This window comes from Cupressus sempervirens, chromosome 2 (assembly GCF_028749045.1).
Source record: "Cupressus sempervirens isolate cs-2001-9-10 chromosome 2, ASM2874904v1, whole genome shotgun sequence".
Taxonomy (NCBI): domain Eukaryota; kingdom Viridiplantae; phylum Streptophyta; class Pinopsida; order Cupressales; family Cupressaceae; genus Cupressus; species Cupressus sempervirens.
The window spans coordinates 558977412-558992892 of record NC_143119.1 but is presented as its reverse complement, the minus strand read 5'-3'; positions in this window follow the sequence as shown (position 1 = coordinate 558992892).

Sequence of the window (15481 nt, the reverse complement as noted above, 5' to 3'; positions counted from 1 at the left end):
ATATTTCAAAAATCCGAATAACGTGTCTTTCGCGAACACCAGCACTGATTTCTATTGGGGAGGGTCGCCGAGAACTTTTGTTATCAAAGCTCCCATTGTAGCCGTGATAGGCACACAAAAAATTGCTAGAGCCCCAAGCACCCACCTCATGGCTAGAAAAGGGCTCGCCATTAGTAGATCAACTTCGAAATCACTGAACAGACGCGCTATGGAATGGCAACCGCTGCCAAGCTTTTTCTGTAATTGCGTCAATCGAGTGGTCGAAGAAGGTGATCTAAGAGAGAGTCCAAGGCTAGGGATTCGTTGGGGGATTCGCGCCGATAGCAAAAAATTTTGCAATACCCGAGCAACACCGGACGGAGGTGCTAGACGAGGGCTCCCATTTTAGATCGAGTTTTAAAATCACCAAGTAGATGCAGTGAGGGCTGGCAACCGCTGCCAAACCTTTTTTCGAAATTGTGCCAGCTAAGCGTCGTCATTGGAATGACAACCACTAGGTCTATATTCAAAAGCCACAAAGAGGTTCCGATAAGAGAAGCTCCCCTGCTCACTTCCACAAACATCCCCAAATGCTAGACGCAAGCTCCCGCCCTTAGCATCTCTCTCTAGATCACCGCAATGACACATTGGAATGACAACTGCTGTCAAACAAATCTCGAATTTGTGCTGATGGAGTGAGAAAAAAGAGCCAAATCGGGTCGACGAAAATGGCTAAGCCAGATCGGGTCGGCCAGCATGGCTCGGCCACCATTTTTAATCGAGAGCTTTCGATATTAAAGCTCCCATGTAGCCACGACAAGTACACCATGACATATTTCTAGAGCGCCGAGCACCCATAGCAAATTGCCATTATACCAAGCAACGTCGGAGTGCTAGACAAGGGCTCACATATAGATCAAGTTTTAAAATCACCAAAAACACACGCCATGGATCGGCAATCGCTGCCTCACCTTTTCCAAAATTGAGTCATCAGAAAACATGATCTAAAGGAGAGCCGAGGAAAAGCACTGAGATCGCTTCATGCCCCTTTCATTGATTCAACATCAGCATACACCATTTGAAAACCCAACAATCTGATCTGCCTAGACACCAATGTTGAATCAATGAAAGGGGCATGGGAGAGGCTCATGGCAACAACCTCTCCTATATAAGCTATTAGTGCGAGGCTCGCTCTGCATTAGAAATCTGCGATAGCACAGACAACTCCCTTAAAAATCCAATTCAATGAAAAATGTGACCAAACAACCATCCACAACACCGTTTTTGGAGCTCGGCCAGATCGGGTCGGCCAGAATGGCTCGCCCAGATCGGGTCAGCCAGCATGGCTTGCCCAAATCGGCTCAGCCAGCTTGGCTTGGCCAGCATGGCTTGCCCAGATCGGGTCGGCCAGATCGGGTCGGCCAACATGGTGACTTGGTGACTCGGTGAGAGTACTTGGAACCGTCAAGAACAAAGGTCAATCTTACATGCAAACTCTACTACTGTGCAAACATAGGTTGCAGTTATAGAGAAATTGCAAGGCCGTCACAATGGCCCGAGGCCAATGCTCTGACTACTAAGTCAATTTTCTCTTGCAATCGCCATGCCACCGTTCACAAAGAGATCTCCCCATTCACTTGTGACGACGCACAATCCAAGTGCTAGACACGAGCTCGCCCTTGAAAGAAAGACCACTTTCCAAGATATCCCCCATTCACTTGTGACATGACGCACAACCCAAGTGGTAGACGCAAGCTCGCCCTTGAAAGAAAGACCACTTTCCAAGACATCCCCCGATGACACATTGGAACGATAATCGCTGTCGAACCATTCCCAATGTTGTGCCGATCGAGTTGGCATAGAGGCAACCTTAGGGAGCTCCCGCGTAGCAATCGGGATTTTCTTTCATACCCATCTCTCACAAAAACCAATCTTAGCTGTGAACAAATTTTGCCGCAATGGCACCATTGGAACGACAACCACTGTTGAACAACTCCCAAATTTGTGCCCCGATGGATTGAGAAAGAATAGCAACTTTGGGGAGCCGCGCATCGCAAACGGGCTGCTTCTTCATTTCGCTCTTATATATAGATCCAATGTCGTTGATTTCGTTTGGAATCCGAGGCTGCATTCGTCCTTGCTCACACAAGCAATGGCTCTTCTCATCAAATGGCCACGGGGAGCTTCCGATCACAAAGGCTCCCTTGTCACTCGTGACGCGCAGCCCAACTGCTTTCCGAAATTGTGCCAGCTGAGTGACAAGAAAACATGATCTAAAGGAGAGTCCAGGAATAGCACCTCGAGGGTGGGCTTCATGCCCCTCCAATTGATTCAATGTCGGCATCCACTATTTCAAAATCCGACATTTCCATCCGCCTTGACACCGCCGTTGAATCAATGAGAGGGGCACGGGAGAGGTTCGCGGCAACAACCTCTCCTATATAAGCTATTAGTGTGAGGCTCGCTCTGCATTAGAAATTAGCGAACACGCCGTCATCCGCCATAAAAATCCAAATCATTGAAAATTCTGACCAAATAGCCATCCACGACCCAATTTATTATGAGGTCGTCTAAGGAGCAAAAGATTGTCATCAGTTAGGAGATGTGAATTCATGGAGCCAAGGGACTGAAATGGTCATCAAGCTCATCCGATCAACTAGATGAATTTCACCTTGAAGGGGCCCAATCCAAAAGTTTCGGAGGTCATCTCTTGGAACTCTCAAGAACAAGGACCATCTTACTTGCAAACTCTGCTACTGCGCAAACATAGGTTGCAATTAAAGAGAAATTGCCAGGCCATCACAGTGGCCCGAGGCCAATGCTCTGACTAAGTCAATTTTCTCTTGCAGTCACCATGCCGCCGTTCATAGAGAGATCTCCCCATTCACTTGCGACGCGATGCACAATCCAAGTGATAGACGTGAGCTCGCCCTTGAAAGGCCAGGCCACTTTCCAAGACATCCCCCGATGACACATTGGAACGACAACCGCTGTCGAACCATTCCCAATGTTGTGCCGATCGAGTTGGCACAGAGGTGACCTTAGGGAGGTCCCACATAGCAATCGAGATGTGCTTTCTTACCCATCTCTCACAAAAACCAATCTTAGCTGTGAACAAATTTAGAATCCGAGGCTCGTATCCATCGATATCATCGGCACTGGGTCTATATATTCAAAGGCCACGGAGAGGTTCCGATAAGAGAAGCTCCCCTACTCACTTGCACAAACATCCCAAATGCTAGACACAAGCTCCTTCCCTTATCATCGCTCTCCAGATCACCGCAATGACACATTGGAATGAAAACCACTGTCGAACAACTCCCGAATTTGTGCCAATGGAGTGAGAAAGACAAGCAACTTTGGGGAGCCGCGCATGGCAAACGGGCTGCTGCTTCATTCCGCTCTTATATATAGATCCGATGTTGTTGATTTCATTTAGAATCCAAGGCTGCATTCGTCCTTGCTCACACAAGAAATGGCTCTTCTCATCGAATGGTCATGGGGAGCTTCTGATTACAAAGGCTCCCTTGTCACCCATGATGCACAGCCCAACTGCTAGATGATGGCTCGCCCTTCAGATCGCTGCCCAGGCAACCACCACAATGGCACCATTGGAACGACAACCGCTGCCGAACCATTTCGAAATTTTTTTGCCAAAGAAGTTTTTGCAAAGAGAACGACTCTGGGGAGAGAGCCCTCACATAGCAAAATCGGGATTGCTTCACGGCAGCTGGATGGGATTTGAATTCATGGAGCCAAGGGAGTGAAATGGTCATCGAGCTCATCCGATCAACTGGATGAATTTCACCTTGAAGGGGCCCAATCCAAAAGTTCTGGAGGTCATCTCCTGGAACTGTCAAGAACAAAGGCCAATATTACATGCAAACTCTGCTACTGTGCAAACATAGGTTGCAATTATAGAGAAATTGCAAGGCCGTCACAATGGCCCGAGGCCAATGCTCTGACTACTAAGTCAATTTTCTCTTGCAATCACCATGCCGCCGTTCATAGAGAGATCTCCCCATTCACTTCTGACGATGCACAATCCAAGTGCTAGACGCGATCTTGCCCTTGAAAGGCCGCGTTCCAAGACATCCCGATGACACATTGGAACGACAACCACTGTCAAACCATTCCCAATGTTGTGCCGATCGAGTTGGCACAGAGGCGATCTTAGGGAGCTCCCACGAATCGATCGGGAAGTGCTTTCGTACCCATCTCTCACAAAAACCAATGTTAGCTGAACAATTTTAGAATCCAAGGCTCATATCCATTGATATCGTTGGCACTAGGTCTATATTCAAAGGCCACGGAGAGGTTCCGATAAGAGAAGATCCCCTGCTCTCTTGCACAAACATCCCCAAATGCTAGACGCAAGCTCCCGCCCTTAGCATCGCTCTCCAGATCACCGCAATGACACATTGGAATGACAACCGCTGTCGAACAAATCCCAAATTTGTGCCGATGGAGTGAGAAAGAAGAGCCAGATCAGGTCGACAAAAATGGGTAAGCCAGATCAGGTCGGCCAGCATGGCTCGGCCACCATTTTTCGTCGAGAGCTTTTGATATTAAAGCTCCCATGTAGCCACGAGAAGTACGCCATGGATCGGCAACCGCTGCCTCACCTTTCCCAAAATTGAGTCATCGGAAAACATGATCTAAAGGAGAGCCGAGGAAAAGCACTGAGATTGCTTCATGCCCCTTTCATTCATTCAACATCAGCATACACCGTTTGAAAACCCAACAATCCGATCTGCCTAGACACCAATGTTGAATCAATGAAAGGGGCATGGGAGAGGCTCATGGCAACAACCTCTCCTATATAAGCTATTAGTGCGAGGCTCGCTCTGCATTAGAAATCTGCGATAGCGCGAACAAAAACCTTAAAAATCCAATTCAATGAAAAATGTGACCAAACAGCCATCCACGACACCATTTTTGGAGCTCGCCCAGATCGGCTCGGCCAGAATGGCTCACCCAGATCGGCACGGCCAGCATGGCTTAGCCAGATCGGCTCGGCCAGCATGGTGACTTGCTGACTCGGTGAGAGTACTTTGAACTGTCAAGAACAGAGGCCAATCTAACATGCAAACTCTACTACTGTGCAAACATAGGTTGTAATTATAGAGAAATTGCAAGGCCGTCACAATGGCCCGAGGCCAATGCTCTGACTACTAAGTCAATTTTCTCTTGCAATCACCATGCCGCCATTCATAGAGAGATCTCCCCATTCACTTGTGATGACGCACAATCCAAGTGCTAGATGCGAGCTCGCCCTTGAAAGGCTGCATTCCAAGACATCTTGATGACACATTGGAATGAAAACCGCTGTCGAACCATTCCCAATGTTGTGCCGATCGAGTTGGCATAGAGGCGATCTTAGGGAACTCCCGCGTATCGATCAGGAAGTGCTTTCATACCCATCTCTCACAAAAACAAATGTTAGCTAAACAATTTTATAATCCAAGGCTCGTATCCATCGATATCGTCGGCACTGGGTCTATATTCAAAGGCCACAGAGAGGTTCCGATAAGAGAAGCTCCCCTGCTCGCTTGCACAAACATCCCCAAATGCTAGACGCAAGCTCTCGCACTTAGCATTGCTCTCCAGATCACTGCAATGACACATTGGAATGACAACCGCTGTCAAACAACTCCCAAATTTGTGCCGATGGAGTGAGAAACGAGAGCCAGATCGGGTCGACAAAAATGGCTAAGCCAGATCGGGTCGGCTAGCATGGCTCGGCCACCATCAGCATACACCATTTGAAAACCCAACAATCCGATCCGCCTAGACACTAATGTTGAATCAATGAAAGGGGCATGGGAGAGGCTCACGGCAACAACCTCTCCTAAATAAGCTATTAGTGTGAGGCTCGCTCTGCATTAGAAATCTGTGATAGCACGGACAACTCCCTTAAAAATCCAATTCAATGAAAAATGTGACCAAATAGCCATCCACAACACCGTTTTTGGAACTCGCCCAGATCGGCTCGGCCAGAATGGCTCACCCAGATCGACTTGACCAGCGTGGCTCGGCCAGATCGGCTCGGCCAGCATGGTGACTTGCTGACTTGGTGAGAGTACTTCGAAGTGTCAAGAATAAAGGCCAATCTAACGTGCAAACTCTGCTACTGCGCAAACATAGGTTGCAATTATAGAGAAATTGCAAGGCCATCACAATGGCCCGAGGCCAATGCTCTGACTACTAAGTCAATTTTCTCTTGCAATCGCCATGCCGCCGTTCACAGAGAGATCTCCCCAATCACTTGTGACGACGTACAATCCAAGTACTAGATGCGAGCTTGCCCTTGAAAGGCCGCGTTCCAAGACATCTCGATGACACATTGGAACGATAACCGCTGTCGAACCATTCCCAATGTTGTGCCGATCAAGTTGGCACACAGGCGATCTTAGGGAACTCCCGCGTATCGATCGGGAAGTGCTTTCATAACCATCTCTCACAAAAATCGATGTTAGCTAAACAATTTTTGAATCCAAGGCTCGTATCCATCGATATCGTCAGCACTGGGTCTATATTCAAAGGCCACGGAGAGGTTCTGATAAGAGAAGCTCCCCTGCTCGCTTCCACAAACATCCCAAAATGCTAGACGCAAGCTCCCGCCCTTAGCATCACTCTCCAGATCACCGCAATGACACATTGGAATGACAACCGCTGTCGAACAAGTCTCGAATTTGTGCCGATGGAGTGAGAAAGAAGAGCCAGATCGGGTCAACGAAAATGGCTAAGCCAGATCAGGTCGGCCAGCATGGCTCGGCCACCATTTTTCACCGAGAGCTTTCGATATTAAAGCTCCCATGTAGCCGTCACAAGTACACCATGACAAATTGCTAGAGCGCCGAGCACCCATAGCAAATTGCCATTATACCAAGCAACGCCGGAGTGCTAGACAAGGGCTCACGTTTAGATCAAGTTTTAAAATCACCAAAAACACACACCATGGATAAGCAACCGCTGCCTCACCTTTTCCAAAATTGAGTCATCGGAAAACATGATCTAAAGGAGAGCCGAGGAAAAGAACTGAGATCGCTTCATGCCCCTTTCATTGATTCAACATCAGCATACACCGTTTGAAAACCCAACAATCTGATCTGCCTAGACACCAATGTTGAATCAATGAAAGGGGCATGGGAGAGGCTCGCGGCAACAACCTCTCCTATATAAGCTATTAGTGTGAGGCTCACTCTGCATTAGAAATCTGCGATAGCACGGACAACTCCCTTAAAAATCCAATTCAATGAAAAATGTGACCAAACAGCCATCCACGACACCGTTTTTGGAGCTCGGCCAGATCGGGTCAGCCAAAATGGCTCGCCCAGATCAGGTCGGCCAGCATGGCTCACCCAAATCGGCTCGGCCAGCTTGGCTCGGCCAGCATGGCTCACCCAGATCGGCTCAGCTAGATCAGATCGGCCAGCATGGTGACTTGGTGACTCGGTGAGAGTACTTGGAACCGTCAAGAACAAAGGCCAATCTTACATGCAAACTCTGCCACTGCGCAAACATAGGTTGCAATTATAGAGAAATTGCAAGGCCGTCACAATGGCCTGAGGCCAATGCTCCGACTACTAAGTCAATTTTCTCTTGCAATAACCATGCTACCGTTCACAAAGAGATCTCCCCATTCACTTGTGACGACGCACAATCCAAGTGCTAGACGCAAGCTCGCCCTTGAAAGGCTGCATTCCAAGACATCCTGATGACACATTGGAACGACAACTGCTGTCGAACCATTCCCAATGTTGTGCCGATTGAGTTGGCTTAGAGGCGACCAAATAGCCATCCACGACACCATTTTTGGAGCTCAGCCAGATCGGCTCGGCCATAACGGCTCGCCCAGATCAGCTCGGCCAGCATGGCTCGGCTAGAACGGCTCGGCCAGAACGGCTCACCTAGATCGGCTCGGCCAGCATGGCTTGGCCAGATTGGCTCAGCCAAAATGGCTCGCCCAGATCAGCTTGGCCAACATGGCCCGGCCAGAATGGCTCGGCCAGCATGGCTCGGCCAGAATGGGTCACCTAGATCGGCTTGGCCAGAATGGCTCGCCCAGATTGGCTCAGCCAGCATGGCTTGCCCTAAACGGCTCGGCCAGATCGGGTCGGCCAGAATGGCTCACCCAGATCGGCTCGGCCAGCATGGCTCGGCCAGAATAGCTCGGCCAGATCGGGACGGTGACTTGATGAACAGACTTAGAGATTCAACTTGGTGGGCCGACCTGGCGGGGTGACTTCATGAACGCACTTGAAGGGTTGACTTGGTGGGGTGACTCTATGAACGAACCTAAAGAGTTGACTTGGTGAGAGTACTTGGCGAGGTGACTCGATGAAAGGACTTAAAGAGTCGACTTGGTGAGAGTACTTGGTGGGGCGACTTGATGAATGCACTTGAAGAATCGACTTGGTTAGAGTACTTGGTGGGGCAACTTTATTTACGAACTCAAAGAGTCAACTTGGTGAGAGTACCTGGTGGCTCGACTTGATGAGCAGACTTAAAGAGTCGACTTGGTGAGAGTACTTGGCGGGGTGAACTAATGAACGAACATAAAGAGTCAGCTTGGTGGGAGTACTTGGTGGGCCGACCTGGTGGGGTGACTTTATGGACGGACTTAAAGAGTCGACTTGGTTAGATTACTTGTTCTGGTGACTTGATGAACGGACTTGAAAAGTTGACTTGGTGGGGTGACTTGATGAAAGGACTTAAAGGGTCGACTTGGTGAGAGTACTCGGTGGGGCGACTTGATGAACGGACTTAAAGGGTCAACTTGGCGGGGTGACTTGATGAACGGACCTAAAGAGTTGACTTGGTGAGAGTACTTGGTTGGGTGAACTGATGAACGGACTTAAAGAGTCGACTTGGTGGGCTAACTTGATGAACGGACTTATAGAGTCGACTTGGTGAGAGTAGTTGTTCTGGTGACTTGATGAACGAACTTAAAGAGTCAGCTTGGCGGGGTGACTTGATGAAAGGACTTAAAGAGTCGACTTGGTCGGGTAACTCGATGAACGAAATTAGAGGGTCGACTTTGCAGGGTGACTTGATGAACAGACCTAAAGAATTGACTTGGTGAGAGTACTCGGTGGGGTGACCTGATGAACAGACTTAGAGAGTCGACTTGGTGAGAGTCCTTGGTGGGCCGACCTGGTTGGGTGACTTCGTGAACTGACTTAAAGAGTCAACTTGGTGGGAGTAGTTGGTGGGGTGACTTGATGAACGGACTTCAAGGGTCGACTTGGCGAGGTGACTTGATGAACGGTCCTAAAGAGTTGACTTGCTAGAGTACTTGGTGTGGTGACTTGATGAAAAGACTTAAAGAGTCGAATTGGTGAGAGTACTTGGTGGGGTGACTTGATGAACGCACTTGAAGGGTCAACTTGGTGGGGTGACTTTATGAAAAGACCTAAAGAGTTGACGTGGTGAGAGTGCTTGGTGGGGTGACTTGATGAACATAGTTAAAGAGTCGACTTGGTGAGAGTAGTTTGTCGGGTGACTTGATGAACGCACTTGAAGAATCGACTTGGTTAGAGTACTTGGTGGGGTGACTTGATGAACGGACTTAAAGATTTGACTTGGTGGGCTGACTTGATGAATGGACTTATAGAGTTGACTTGGTGAGAGTAGTTGTTCTGGTGACTTGATGAACGGACTTAAAGAGTCGGCTTGGCGGGGTGACTTGATGAAAGGACTTAAAGAGTCGACTTGGTCGGGTGACTCGATGAACGAACTTAGAGGGTCGACTTTGTGGGGTGACTTGATGAACGGACCTAAAGAGTTGACTTGGTGAGAGTACTCGGTGGGGTGACCTGATGAACAGACTTAGAGAGTCGACTTGGTGAGAGTCCTTGGTGGGCCGACCTGGTTGGGTGACTTCGTGAACTGACTTAAAGAGTCGACTTGGTGGGAGTAGTTGGTGGGGTGACTTGATGAACGGACTTCAAGGGTCGACTTGGCGAGGTGACTTGATGAACGGTCCTAAAGAGTTGACTTGGTGAGAGTACTTGGTGTGGTGACTTGATGAAAAGACTTAAAGAGTCGAATTGGTGAGAGTACTTGGTGGGGTGACTTGATGAACGCACTTGAAGGGTCGACTTGGTGGGGTGACTTTATGAACGGACCTAGAGAGTTGACATGGTGAGAGTGCTTGGTGGGGTGACTTGATCAACATAGTTAAAGAGTTAACTTGGTGAGAGTAGTTGGCCGGGTGACTTGATGAACGCACTTGAAGAATCAACTTGGTTAGAGTACTTGGTGGGGTGACTTGATGAACGGACTTAAAGATTCGACTTGGTGGGCCGACCTGGCGGGGTGACTTGATGAACGGACTTAGAGAGTCGACTTGGTGAGAGTACTTGGTGACTTGGTGGGCCGACCTGGCCGGGTGACTTGATGAACAAATTTAAAGAGTCGACTTGGTGAGAGTACTCGGTGGGCTGACTTGGTCACGTGACTTGATGAACGGACTTAAAGAGTTGACTTGGTGGGCTGACTTGGCTGGGTGACTTGATGAATGAACTTAAAGAGTCAACTTGGTGGGTCAAACTTGCGGGGTGACTTGGTGAGAGTACTTGGTGGGCTGACCTGGCAGGGTGACTTGATGAATGAACTTAGAGAGTCGACTTTGTGAGAGTACTTGGTGGGTCGAACTGGCGGGGTGACTTGATGAACGAACTTAAAGAGTCGACCTGGTGAGAGAACTTGGTGGGCCGAGCTGGCGGGGTGAATTGATGAACGAACCTAAAGAGTCAACTTTGTGAGAGTACTTGGTGGGCCGACCTGGCGGGGTGAGTTGATGACCGAACTTAAAGGTTCGACTTGGTGAGAGTACTTGGTGGGCTGACCTGGTAGGGCGACTTGTAGAACAAACTTAAAGAGTCGACTTGGTGAGAGTACTCGGTGGGGTGCCCTGATGAACAAACCTAAAGAGTCGACCTGGTGAGAGTACTTGGTGGGCCGACCTGGTGGGGTGACTTGGTGAGCAAACTTAAAGAGTCGACTTGGTGAGAGTAGTTGGTGGGCTGACCTGGCGGGGTGACTTGATGAACGAACTTAAAGAGTCGACCTGGTGGGCCGACTTGGTAGAGTGACTTCATGAACGAACTTAAAGAGTCCACTTGGTGGGCCGACCTGGCGGGGTGACTTGATGAACAAACTTTAAGAGTCGACTTGGTGAGAGTAATTTGTGGGCTGACCTGGCGGGGTGACTTGATGAATGAACTTAAAGAGTCGACTTGGTGGGGTGACTTGATGAATGCACTTGAAGGGTCGACTTGGTGAGGTGACTCTATGAACGGACCTAAAGAGTTGATTTGGTGAGAGTACTTGGTGGGGTGACTCGATGAAAGGACTTAAAGAGTCGACTTGGTGAGAGTACTTGGTGGCTTGACTTTATGAGCAGACTTAAAGAGTCCACTTGGTGAGAGTACGCCTAACAGGGCAATGTGGTGAGTGGGCCTAATGGGGCGAGTTGGTGGGGCGGCTTGGTGAGTGGTATTAGAGAGCCAACGTGGTGAGGCGACTCGGCGAGTTGGTTCATTGAGATGACATGGTAAGCTAACTTGGCGAGTCAACCTGGCAAGTGAACTTAAAGAGTCGACTTGGCAACGTACTCGAGTCGATTTGGTGAGGCGACCTGGCGAGCGGGCTCAAAGAGTCAACATGGTGAGGCGACTCATGGTGAGGAGCTATCCTTGAGGTGACTTGGTGGGCCTACTTGATTAGTTGACTTGGTGAGCCGACCTGATGAGCTGACACGGTGAGCAGGCTTAAAGAGGCGATGACTTGGTGGGGTAACTCGGCAAGCCAACTTATCGAGGCGAGATGGTGAGTCAACTTGGTGATCTGACTTGGTGAGCACACTTAAAGAGTCAACTTCGTGAGGTGACTCGGCGAGTTAGCCCGCTGATGCGACTTGGGCGGGCCGACCTGGTGAATGAACTTAAAGAGGCGACTTGGGCAGGCTGACCTAGTGAGCGAACTTAAAGAGTTGACTTGGCAAGGTACTTGAACAACCGACTTGGTGAGCTGACATGGTGAGTGGGCTTAGAGAAGCAACTCGGCGGGGCAACTTGATGAACGGACTTGAAGGGTCGACTTGGCGGGGTGACTTGATGAACGGACCTAAAGAGTTGACTTGGTGAGAGTACTTGGCGGGGTGAACTGATGAACGGACTTAAAGAGTCGACTTGGTGGGAGTACTTGGTGGGCCGACTTGATGAACGGACTTATAGAGTCGACTTGGTGAGAGTGGTTGTTCTGGTGACTTGATGAACGAACTTAAAGAGTCGGCTTGGCGGGGTGACTTGATGAAAGGACTTAAAGAGTCGACTTGGTCTGGTGACTCGATGAACGAACTTAGAGGGTCGACTTTGCAGGGTGACTTGATGGATGGACCTAAAGAGTTGACTTGGTGAGAGTACTCGGTGGGGTGACCTGATGAGTAGACTTAGAGAGTTGACTTGGTGAGAGTCCTTGGTGGGCTGACCTGGTTGGGTGACTTCGTGAACTGACTTAAAGAGTCGACTTGGTGGGAGTACTTCGTGGGGTGACTTGATGAACGAACTTCAAGGGTCCACTTTGCGAGGTGACTTGATGAATGGTCCTAAAGAGTTGACTTGGTGAGAGTACTTGGTGTGGTAAATTGATGAAAAGACTTAAAGAGTCAAATTGGTGAGAGTACTTGGTGGGGTGACTTGATGAACGCACTTGAAGGGTCGACTTGGTGGGGTGACTTTATGAATGGACCTAAAGAGTTAACGTGATGAGAGTGCTTGGTGGGGTGACTTGATGAACATAGTTAAAGAGTCGACTTGGTGAGAGTAGTTGGCTGGGTGACTTGATGAACGCACTTGAAGAATCAACTTGGTTAGAGTACTTGGTGGGGTGACTTGATGAACGGACTTAAAGATTCGACTTGGTGGGCCGACCTGGCGGGGTGACTTGATGAACAGACTTAGAGAGTCAACTTGGTGAGAGTACTTGGTGACTTGGTGGGCCGACCTGGCCGGGTGACTTGATGAACAAACTTAAAGAGTCCACTTGGTGAGAGTACTCGGTGGGCTGACCTGGTCACGTGACTTGATGAACGAACTTAAAGAGTCGACCTGGTGAGAGAACTTGGTGGGTCGAGCTGGTGGGGTGAATTGATTAACGAACCTAAAGAGTCGACTTTGTGAGAGTACTTGGTGGGCCGACCTGGCAGGGTGAGTTGATGACCGAACTTAAAGGGTCAACTTGGTGAGAGTACTTGGTGGGCCGACCTGGCGGGGCGACTTGATGAACGAACTTAAAGAGTCGAATTGGTGAGAGTACTCGGTGGGGTGCCCTGATGAAAAAACCTAAAGAGTCGACCTGGTGAGAGTTCTTGGTGGGCCGACCTGGTGGGGTGACTTGGTGAGCAAACTTAAAGAGTCGACTTGGTGAGAGTAGTTGGTGGGCTGACCTGGCAGGGTGACTTGATGAACGAACTGAAAGATTCAAATAGGTGGGCCGACTTGGCAGAGTGACTTCATGAACGAACTTAAAGAGTCCACTTGGTGGGCCGACCTGGCGGGGTGACTTGATGAACGAACTTAAAGAGTCGAATTGGTGAGAGTAATTTGTGGGCTGACCTGGCAGGGTGACTTGATGAATGAACTTAAAGAGTCGACTTGGTGGGGTGACTTGATGAATGCACTTGAAGGGTCGACTTGGTGGGGTGACTCTATGAACGGACCTAAAGAGTTGACTTGGTGAGAGTACTTGGTGGGGTGACTCGATGAAAGGACTTAAAGAGTCGACTTGGTGAGAGTACTTGGTGGCTCGACTTTATGAGCAGAATTAAAGAGTCCACTTGGTGAGAGTGGGCCTAACGGGGCGATGTGGTGAGTGGGCCTAATGGGGTGACTTGGTGGGGTGACTTGGCGAGTGGTATTAGAGAGCCGACGTGGTGAGGCAACTCGGCGAGTTGGTTCGTTAAGATGACATGGTGAGCTGACTTGGCGAGTCAACAAGGTGAGAAAACTTAAAGAGTCGACTTGGCAACGTACTCGAGTTGACTTGGTGAGGCAACCTGGTGAGCGGGCTCAAAGAGTCAACATGGTGAGGCGACTCATTGAGTCAACATGGTGAGGCGACTCATGGTGAGGAACTATCCTTGAGGCGACTTGGTGGGCCTACTTGATCAGTCGACTTGGTGAGCCGACCTGACAAGCTGACACGGTGAGCGGGCTTAAAGAGGCGACGACTTGGTGGGGTAACTCGGCAAGCCAACTTATCGAGGCGTGATGGTGAGTCGACTTGGTTAGCTGACTTGGTGAGTGCACTTAAAGAGTCAACTTCGTACGGTGACTCGGCGAATTAGCCCGCTGATGCGACTTGGGCGGGCCGACCTAGCGAACGAACTTAAAGAGGTGACTTGGGCAGGCTGACTTGGTGAGGGAACTTAAAGAGTTGAATTGGCAACATACTTGAACAACCGACTTGGTGAGCTGACATGGTGAGTGGGCTTAGAGAAGCAACTCGGTGGGGAAACTTGGCGAGCACACCTGCTGCGGCAAGGTGGTAAAATGACTAGGTGATTCGACTTGGTGACCTAACTTAGGGAGCTGACTTGGTGAGCGAACTTAAGTGGTCAACTTGGTGAGGCAACCTGAATAGTCGACTTGGTGAGGTGACTTGGGGAGCCGACATGGTGAGCGGTCTTAAAGAAGAGGTGACCTGGTGGGGCAACCTAGTGAGGCGAGATGGTAAGTCATCTTGGTGAGTTGGCTTGAGGAGCTGTGAGTGGACTTAAATAGTCAATCCTTGATTTGGCAAAGACCACATGGTTAGATGACTTGGTGAGCTAACCTGGCTAGCAAAATTGGCAAGCAAACTTATAGAATCGACTTACTGTCCCCAGCCAGGATCGCACGCCTGGGTCGACCCAACTTGGGTCACCCGACTAGGTCAACCCATCTCCGTCGCCCTAGCCTCGGGCGACCCGATTGGGTCGCCAGAGTGGGTCAACGAGGGGAAAAAAAAAAAAACAAAAAAAATCATGGGAGGCCCTGTACAGCGAAAAGCGCTAAATTTTGGGCATTACAAAAAAAAAAAAAAAAACAAGTTACCCGCTTTTGGATCACGCACAAGTTTCAGTTCACGTATTTCTGAGCCGACTCGAGGCGTTATGCCTAGCTAGCCAAATTCGAGGTAGGGTAGCCGAAATGATCCGATTTGAGAATTTTCTTTATAAAAAGAGATCATGATAGGCCTCGTAAGGCAAAAAAGAATGAAATTTTGGGAGTTCAAAAAAAAATGTTACCCGGTTTTGGATCTCGCATAGGGCTCGGGTCATGTAGCATCGAGGTGCCCTGGGTGACATGATTCGAGCAAAAAGTTGACGGTGGCATGAGTCGTGCAAATACATTGGAGGCCATTAAGGCTCGAGGCACTTCGAGTCGAGGTTGTCGAGGCGAGTCGGGTTGAAAACTTTGGGCGTTAACCAAAAAGAAAAAGTTAACCGCTT